Source organism: Bison bison, unplaced genomic scaffold, assembly GCF_000754665.1.
Source record: "Bison bison bison isolate TAMUID 2011002044 unplaced genomic scaffold, Bison_UMD1.0 scf7180017864182, whole genome shotgun sequence".
Taxonomy (NCBI): Eukaryota; Metazoa; Chordata; class Mammalia; order Artiodactyla; family Bovidae; genus Bison; species Bison bison.
This window is the reverse complement of record NW_011494754.1, coordinates 602951-613268: the sequence shown is the minus strand read 5'-3', so window position 1 is coordinate 613268 and position 10318 is coordinate 602951. Positions and strand designations below refer to the sequence as shown.

The following is a 10318-nucleotide window of genomic DNA, read 5'->3' as shown; positions in this document are numbered from 1 at the left end:
AAGAAGTTGGCTGGGAGGAAAATAAGTAAGTAAATTTAGCAGAGAGAAGAACACGCACAGAGTCTCGGAGTGAGGAGACAGCATCACGATCTGAGAAACTATTGTGGGATTATGGTATGATGGGAATAAAGGGTGGCAGAGAGGAGAGCTGAGGCGGCTGGAAGCCATATTGTAAAGAGCCTTACGGAGCTCGCTAAGGGTTTACTTGTTTATATATTATGTATTTATTTTTAAGGCAATACTGAAGATGAGACGTGTGGGAGAAAGGGCAGATTTTGGCGGAAAAGACATTAGTGAGTTGTGTTTTGATCGTGTTGAGGATGAAGCGTCTGCAAGGCCCTGCTGAGACGTCCACTAGGGAGTCCTAGAGGCATCTCTGGGCCTCAGTAGCCAGGGCTGAGTTGGTAGGTGAGTCACGCAGAGCCTTGGCACGGAGGCACTCACCAGACACTGTCCCTCAGCTGATTGCTGCCCCTTCAGCTCTGTAGGCACTTTTCTTTTCCTACATTCATGACATTTACCTCAATTTACCGTGAGCTACAGACGTGTATATTCATCTGGCTATTGGTCATCTCAGTTGTATGTCCACTGTCTGTCTAAAACAGAACAGAACCTCTGAGGTTCTGTTAATGAGAATGTTATAGGTTGTGTCAGTGATCCAAGCTCTCTGAAAACTGTATAGGAAAACAAGGAGAAAACCATGTACCTACTGTGTCATGCGCTGTGCTTTGTCTCAGCAGCCACATCTGGTTAACTGTTTTAACCCATTTTTCAGATGAGAATCTCAGAGCTTAGAGGCGTTATTACACTTGCCCCATATTATCCTGCTGGTTTAAGGGTAGTCAGAGAGGAGGGCTCAACTCCAAATGACCCAGTTTCTAAGCCCTCACCCTCTCTGCTGCATCCCTGGTCTTCAGGACAGACCAGGTCACTAGAAGGAAAGGTCCAGGGAGGGTTGTGTTGGGGAAGCGCCTTTTCATGGAAGGTTTCCACCAAGAGAGAGTTAGGTGTTTGGTGTCTCTGACTGCAGGCTAGTCTGTCCTTTCAGGGTTTTACTTTTCCTCTTAGTGAACTGGGAGGGATTCTAGTGTATGGTAGCAAATCCACACCTCTTCAAACACTAGGGCAAGCAGTGACTAGAGTTGTAGGTGTCTGAACTGATGGGAACAAGCAGCACAAAGAAAAGAGGGCTTCTGCCTCTGGAAGCGGCATACAGAGAACACACATCAGAGAACTGATGATCACCATCAGTTCAGTCCTGCCTACTCAGACCATGCTGCTGGCCTTAACTTTCAAGTGGACAGTTTTCCGTCTTGACTAGGAAAATTGGAGGGTTAGCCAAATACCTCCTGAAAATCAAGGCTTGCTAAGGAGGGAATGAGTGGGATGGAATGTTTTGGGCTGAAATCTGGGAATGACAGAAGTGACTTAAAATCTAAGGTGGGTAAGGAAGGAAAAGGAGCATAGAACTCAGCCTCAGACTTTGGATTATCTAAGTAGAAGTTGGCTAGACTCGAGAGCCTCAGTGACTTAATCTCTTAATTAATTCTAGTGATAGTTTAGAAACACTAATTGGGGTTGGCATGAGTTAATCTTCATTCTTTAGCTCATGTGTGGAAATTCAGAGAGGAAAGTGAAAAGTGAATGTCACTCAGTCCTGTCCAACTCTTGTGGCCCTGTGAATAGTCCATGGAATTCTCCAGGCCAGAATACCGGAGTGGGGTAGCCTTTCCCTTCTGCAGGGGATCTCCCGACCCAGGGATCAAACCCAGGTCTCTCGCATTGCAGGTGGATTCTTTACCAGCTGAGCCACAGGGCAAGCCCAAGAACACTGGAGTGGATAGCCATTTTCTTCTCCAGCGGATCTTCCTGACCCAGAAATCGAACCTGGGTCTCCTGCATTGCAGGCAAATTCTTTACCAACTGAGCTATCAGGGGAGCCCTATCCAAGTACTCAGTCTCCCTAAATGTACCTCAGGGGAAACCACTGTCGCTGCTGGAATTTGATATGAAGGATTTCTCATCTCAGGACTGAGGGGAAACCTTTATCACAAGCCTATTCTTTAGTGAAATCAAAATATAAAGTATGTGGTTTAAATATATATATGCCTGTGTGTGTGCTGAAGAAAATCATTCTGCACTTCATATTGAAAATCACACTTGGAAATGAGACCAAAAATTTAACTTCCATGCTCCACATAAGACTGCATTTCAAAATAATGAATCTGCAATTTAGAGAGTGTTACTTCGAGAATCCATTCAGAAGGGATGGTAATCAAAGTAGTTAAACTGAGCATGTTCCAAGTCAGAACAGATTTTTCAGAGTTTGAGTGGTAATAAGTCTTCTTTACCTGAAGTTCTATTTAAATCGAAGGGTTAAGAGTTTCCTTCCTTCTATCCATCCATCCATCCATGCGATCCAGTGAGAACCAGACCTCCTGATTACTGATTGATGACTACAGCCCTCCAGTCAGAATCTTTTCAGGGTTTGAGATCCTCCTCTAAAATCACCATCCATTCTTTTTACCTGGTGCTACTGGAGTTTACCTGACTCAGGTTTTTTAAAGCAGTAAGGCAAATTATTGTAGGATTTAACCTGGTTTGTGGTGGTTAGACTTAGTGTTAAGTATTTTTGTCGTCTACCTGGAGCTGATGTTCTGGGTACAGAGCAAATGCATTACATTAAGCATTTTAAGCTTATTTTGATTATTCGTCATGATGTCACTGAGCTGGTATCCATTCTGAAGGAGAGCATTTTTCTCCTGTATTCCTCATTCTTGCCTTCCATTATGATGTGGATTTTCCAAAAATCTAAACTTAAAATACCTCTTTTAAGTATAATACTCAGAGGGGTTTTCCTCCATAGTTTATTCTTTTACAATAAAGACCATTTGAAAGTATTATTCAGCTTTTTATGACTATTGGAATAACATTATGGTTAATGGGTGCAATTAAGTACCTAAGGTATTTTCCCACTTTCTCTCTTATAATGCTATAAGGGGCACGTACCAGATGCTTGTGTTAATAAGCACTGTGCTTCTGTGCCCATCAGTGCTAACACTTGGTCTCCAGGTAAGAGATTTGCTTCAAATTGGTATCAGGTGGTTTCATTCTTTGGCCTACTGTTAAGAAAAATGTATCAAATTATATCCATTTTCTAAAGAAAACATTCAAGTGTGAAATTTCACTTCCCCATCAGTTGTAAGATTAGTTAAATGAATAAGTGAGGTTGTTTCCTATTTCCAGGAGAAAACATGACAAAAGATAAAGATTTAATTTTCTTACATTGAAAAAAAAATTGTGCAGATCTAGAAAATAAGGAAATGAAACACATTCATTTAAAAATAGTACTTGACGGTCATCTTCACAGCAGTTTCTCATCAGTACAGCTCCCTGAATTGTTTTTAACATCATGAGGCCATTTTAACTTTTATATGAAATGAAATTCGGGATATAAAAGTTAATGAGTGTGATGTGAATAGCTGGATTTAATACCACGTTCAGTAGGAAATGTGGCGCCTCAGTAAATCTCTACACATCCTTCCTCCTTTTGTCCATTGATTTATTGCAGTTCTCTCAGAGTTATGGCTTCTGTATACTGACTCTTCCTAGATATTAAAGATTGTTGCTCTCCAGCAGTCATCATAGGAAGGATTAGGTATCTCATTTTCTCAGTAAGATTTTATACCGCCTCAAACTTTAACAAGTAGACATGCATAAAAATTGCTTTTTAAACCAGAGACGTGATGATACTGTTTGGTTAGATGTTTGAGGGTATATATTAATAATGACTGAGTTTGGGTTTCCCTGAACATTGACGCATCTGACAATCTGGTAGGACATATTTAATTTTTATAATCTAGTTCATTAAACAGGGATTACCCTTATCCATTTTTAAAGTGCACAGGAAAGCACAAGATGACACTAGGCTATCTTGAATCAAAAAGCAAGCAGTGGCTCAAACCCAAATCATTGCAAAGGATACAAAATCCAGATCAAAATGGCTTCTGCTGGGATACTCCCTGCAACAAAAATAATGACAGTAATAGTTTAGGATACTTTGAATTAAAGTTTATGGTAATACTAAGAAAAGAAGAGAGGATGGTACAGAGGATTTAGAAAAGGGAAATTTGATGCTTACAGAGGAATGGCACCTAAAATGTAGGGATAATGTTAAAAGTAGAAAGTGACAATTCTATAGCTCCGTTTGTATTCCTTCGTTCAGGCCAGGATTGTCAGTGGGGTTTACAAATGGGCTCATCTGCATAAATTGAAAGTATCACCTTGTAGAATTAATATTAACTATCAAGAGACAAAGTACCTTTACAAAATACCAAGGTACAAGGTACCTTGACACTGGAAGAGTCGGGAGGTTCCCGCCCTACTGAAGTGATCAAATTTAGTGTCACTAACAGTGGAACAACTTGACCTGGGTACCACCTGTTGTCATTCAGTCATTCACAGGATCATTCATCTGGCATTTGTGTTTAAAAAAAAAAAAAAAATTTTCATCTACCTGAATCTAATTGTGGGGAACAAGCAGACAAATATTGAATGTGGGAGAGTCTGTGAAACAATTGGCCTAAATTCTTCCAGAAAGTCAGTGTCATGAAATTGGTTTGCATTTGCTTGTTTAACAGGCATTTAGATTGTTCCCAGCTTTTGCTGTTCTAAGGGTAGTGCTTAGGAGTGCTCCCTCTCCCCTCAGTTTTTCTCCTTGGGAATAGAAGAATGAAAAAATGTTACTGTTACTAACATTCATAATCTCTGCCAGTTATTGAAGGGGGGGGAATTGACTGGCACTTACATGCCAGGCTATGTGCTAAACACTTTATATTCATTATGTTATTTAATCTTCACAACTGTTTATTTCACAAACTAGAAAACTAGGTCTGGGTTTGCCAAAACCTTGGCCAAAGTTCCCATTTGGCGATTAAAGTTCCATGATGCGAGTTCAGTTCTCGGATGATAGCATCTTGAGCATGAGATGCGCTCTTGGGAAGGGTGACCTCTCTGTACTCACTAGTCTTCCCCTTGCCCTGATGGGGAGACACTGAAGTCAGTACAGGTAAATGAGTTCCAAAAGCTATGCAGAAGGAGTGGAAAACTGATGGTTTTTATTCCTTTGAAAAGCTGACATGTCTGTTGCTATGGTTTCCCTCTTCATAGACACATTTTTTTGCTTGCCTGTCATTTTAGAAGTTGAACCAATGGAAAGGTTCCTCACCTTCACTTATAATGATCTTTAGGGGCATAATTGGGACAGAGCACTTGTCATGTTGAATTAACCTTTCACATAGAGGAAGTCTAAAATTACCTATGGGGCTTAACCATCAGCTATAACTCTTGTACTATGTATCCAGTGTCACTCCTGTTAGGAAGCTTTTGAGGGGATGTATAATTAAGACACGGAGAAGGTGATGGCACCCCACTCCAATACTCCTGCCTGGAAAATCCCATGGACAGAGAAGCCTGGTGGGCTGCAGTCCATGGGGTCACGAAGAGTCGGACATGACTGAGAGACTTCACTTTCACTTTTCACTTTCATGCATTGGAGAAGGCAATGGTAACCCATTCCAGTGTTCTTGCCTGGAGAATCCCAGGGATGGGGGAGCCTGGTGGGCTGCCATCTATGGGGTCGCACAGAGTTGGACACAATTGAAGTGACTTGGCAGCAGTAGCAGCAGCAGCAGCAGCATAGTTAAGACAGGGGCAAGAATCTTTATTTTGGCCAACTCAGGAATATTTGAAAATACATTTTTACCTTTTCTCCTTTCATTCAGCAAGGATGTTTTCAATCTAATTCAAGTTATCATAAAATGAGGTATATTTGAAGAATGCTGCCTAAAAAAATAGGAAATCAGAAGTCTGAGGATTGAGACTTTTTTTGGGATCTTGCTGATGGAAGCCTTTCTGATAAACAATACTGATGATGATAATAATAATGGTGGTGATGGTTATGGGGAGCTTTTTGTGTACCACCCAACTGTTTGCATTTGCAAGTTCAGGAGTCCTGTATTTTCATCCAGCTGCATGTTGAAAACAACTGACAAACACAGAAGTGAGCCCTAGGTTGATGGACTAGGTGTTTTTAGGAAATTTGGAAAAGATTCCTCCCATCTTCATACGTGGTTTTCATAAAGCCTGATATGCTGCAACAGGACTTTTTGGGTTTTGTTACTTTTTTAAAAATTCTTTTATAAAATTTCAGAATGCTAAGATGCCCTAATGACTATTAGTAATGATGACCAATGAGGTTTTAAAATTATTTGAGAGAGTTAATGTGAAATGTAAAGTGACCTAAATTCACACTAAGGTATAAGGTACTGTCAATGTTAATGACACTTTAGGTAGGTAACTGTGAAACCCTGGCATCAGATTCTTGCCTAAAATGCTTTGGTGACTGAGGGGGAGAGAGAACTCAAAGTTGCTGCCTCACAGTGGGCAGGATATAATGATGTAAGGACACCCCCAAGAAGGGAGGTTTTCACGTACCTGTGGGCACAGTGTCCCCACCTTGTTGCTGGGACCAGCCCTGTGGCTTAAGAACCAAACCCTGCATGGCATTTGCTAATGTTCATCCAGCATTCTGTCCACCACATGCCTTTGGAGATACAATGTCTCCATTTCCCAAATGGGATTAATACCTTACAGGGTTGGTAGATGGCATTTTGCACGCACTTAGCAAGAGGTAATATCTCTAAGATTTTCTGCAGTTTTCAAGCTGTAATTATGTTATGAAGAGCTTATGAGCAGCTATGCTTATGAAAAGCTAGCCTCACGCTAATGATAGTTTGGCTTCATTCTTGCCTCATTCCTTTGCTATGAAGGCTTTTTATGTAGCTTTTCTGTTTGTGTATGGTGTCTCTCCCTCCCCCTTGTAATGCTGCTGCTTTATCTCTCTTCCATTCATATTTTTTTCCCTTTCTTTTTGCTGCATGGAGACTCTCTGCTGTACAAGTGTAAGTATTTTTTGGTGGCTCTGCAGATTCTGGCTGTATTAGTTTACATTCTTGTGCTCCATTTGCTTCCGTGCTGCCTGGCTGATCTCCCAGCAGACTGTAGTGTCGTCATCCATCTGTGGATCCGGAATAAAACAGGCAGCAATTTAGAGACAAGATTGGATTTTACAAGATGGTTCAGCTTCGCGAAACAGGCAGTGAATTTAAAAATATTCTCAGGGATGTGCCTGAAAGCAAGCAGAGTGTTGATGAAGAGGGTATGAACATTGAAAAGGAGAAAAGTGCTTATTCCATTCATGTTTTTAAAAAATAAACCATAAGTACTTAGACTTCTAGGGTTTAAATTTCTAATTCTTGTCATATTACTTGTTTTCCAGATTAGTAGAAAATTGGCATCATAATACCTTCTTGTAACAGAAAAATTTTACTGATCTACTTTACAACTTAAAAAATTTTTCTTTTTAACCTCAAGGTAAAGAGAAGTAATTCAGGATTCTTGAGCTTGGAGTAAGAGTGTTTTTTTAAATTATTCTTTGCACAAACTTGGTAAAATAAACACAGAAGCTACTCCATCTTATTTTTCTGGTGATAGAGACAATTTAACTCTCATTAAAAAAAATTGGTATGTCTAAGAATTATGTGTTAAATATGAGTTTAACAGGAAAAATATGTGATGGTGTTTATAAGGTTCTAACAGTAATCCTTAACTTATAGTAAAAGTGGGTATTGAATTCCATGGAGAATAGGTATAAATCCATTATAAAAATTGAATCAAATGAGTAAGATTTCCAAGCAGTATAGGTATTGTGCTGCTTTTTTTAGATGCTTTGAGAATAGAGCCATTCATTTCATTCACTGCCTGCCACCATGGGGATTTATTGATATTTACAATGTCAGAATAAGTCTATGTTTAGAGTCTTCCTTCTAAATTACATCAAAAGGGTTTAACACATTGTTCCTTGTTAAACACAAGTTTAACAAACTTGTTCATATTTCCCGCAGATGTAAACATTGAAAATTGCTTATTACTCTTAAAATTCACTTTTAAAGACAAAGTAATTTTGTCTGGGCCTGAAGTAATAGTTGGCAGTGTTAATCCTAAATTAATTTGTGAAGGATCCATTAGGCGTGTATGTACCTCTTCTGCTTCCACTGTTGATCCCCTTTATTTGTTGGGCACTTTGTGATTTTTCTGATCAGAAAATACTTAGGCACTGATAAATGTTCAGGAACGGTAAATGAGGACTAAGAAATAGTTTGAGAAAAGTAGCCCTTTTATTTTGGTCCAAAAACTGAAGAGAGTAAATGTAAATCTGGATGGTAAAACCAGATTTTTTTTTTTTTCCAGGATTCAATTCATCTAACCAATAGGTGTGAGGAGGAGGAGGCAAGGGTACATAGAAACCATGTTTCTGGAGAAACATACAATATGTGTTCCTAAATGTACACTTAGGTGGATAATTATAGCTCATTCTTATATTCCTCTTGTTTTAGTTTATATGTAATAGAACCTTAGGAATAAGCCAGTAAGATTCAGCAAGTCCATATTGTCCATTAAACTGTTACAAAGAAAATAAAGAAAAATATGTAGAAATAAAATTCCTTTTTTTGCTTGTTATACTTAAACCCATATTTATTCTTTTTCATGAAAGAAAGAGATGGTAAGAGTTCATCCATCAGAAGAAACGTATAAAATCAGGTTGTATTCTTAACATCAATTGTAGAAACCAGCCTGATTGTAAGCCCTGCACATTTGAGCAAAAGGCCATCAGCCTTGTCCAAACATGGCCGAAAGTTAGAACTCACAAATGTGTCAAATATAGAGTTTTATGCAAAATGCAATGGAAGTTATATTCTCTTGTAAAGAGCATATGAAATAAAGCAATGAAAATGCATTAGAATGCATGCTTCTGATATTCAAATTTCATGGACTAGGTTTTGAGGCATTGCAAAGCTAGACCAAGAAAGGCAAACTGGTTCCTTTGATTAATGTCAACCATCAGAAATCCTAATGATGATTTTGTATGTTTCTCAATATGTCTATAAAATTAGATTGGGTTGAATGACCACTTATAGATAGGCATCAGTTTGTAAATGAGTTTCTATCTTTGCTATCTAACGTATATGTATTCTTATATGTAATTCCATATTTCTTTTATATATTTAAAAATTATGATATATTTGAAATGTCATTGTTATGTTTTGCATGTATTCGGTATTCATTATAAAAGCTAAATGGGGAAACTGATCCAGATTATTTTTGCCCACAAATTCTCTTATAAATATAATCAAGAGTCAGAGAAAAATATTGGAAGACGTCTCCATGCTATGCATTTTTAAAGTACTTTCCTATTTATCTGTGACTATGTAAGTGAATTGGCTGGAAACTATATCCCAATCTACTTCTTGATCCTTCTGCCTATCAAGGTTGTGCACAAAGTGGACAGAATACTAAAGAAGTTTACATGACTAAATACAGCATGTATTTTGGTAGTTTGTGTCTCCTTCAAAATTATTTTTAGAGATTTCACTTAAGAATAGACTAGTGAGGCTTCCTTCAGCCCACTGCAGGGCCAGTTTTGGGGAGAACTACCTTGAAACTGGATTCCTTTCCAGTTGCATTAGATTGATTGTGTTTCTATCGAACCTGTAAAGTCTATGTTTTATAAAAAGATATTCTTCTGATTGTCTGCCTTTAAAAAAGAAAAGAAAAACCCTTGAAAGAACCAAATCTGCTAGTTTCATTGTGTATTTCAGGAAGACCAGTCTAGATTTAAATTCTATTGCTCATCATTTTTTAATCTCCCTTTTCTCTCAGTAATATGTAATAGCAAAAGTTTTATTATTAAAACTGGCATAGAATCATCAAAACTATAAAGCTCTTTGCTTTAAAGATCAACAAGAAAATTTATTCTTCGAACTGAAGAAAGGTTATCAACCTTGTGGATTTTTTTTTTTTGAGAAAGCTTTAGATGACAGCCGACTAAGTGAAATGAAAGTCTACAAACTAAGTTCTTTGAGTTATGGTATCTCTCAGTTTTCACCAATACTAGTTTCTAGGATCAAACATTTAACATTCCTAAAAGCCATCCACTTGTATATTGATAACAAGTGGTGAGGTAGGAGGGATGCTGGGCTGACTTTTATAGCTGGCCTGGCCCTGGCCCTGCTCCTGTTCACTTGAATGCTGGTCTTTATCATCTCTGTGACTCAGTTTCTTCATTAGAATTTGTTTGTGGAGGTGATGACAAAGGTCCCTTCCAGCTTTGACAGGAGTGATTCTGTTGAGGGAGATGCTGATGTCTTCCTTGGATTTGACTTTACACAATCAACAGTTGACACCAATGCTAGAAAAC

The 10318-nt window shown here is 38.5% G+C and overlaps 1 protein-coding gene across 3 annotated transcripts in view; it reads left to right on the top strand.

Annotated features, from left to right (window-relative positions):
* LRRC16A (leucine rich repeat containing 16A) overlaps positions 1 to 10318 on the top strand; it is a 307036-nt gene that overhangs the window by 267384 nt on the left and 29334 nt on the right. The window lies entirely within an intron of this gene.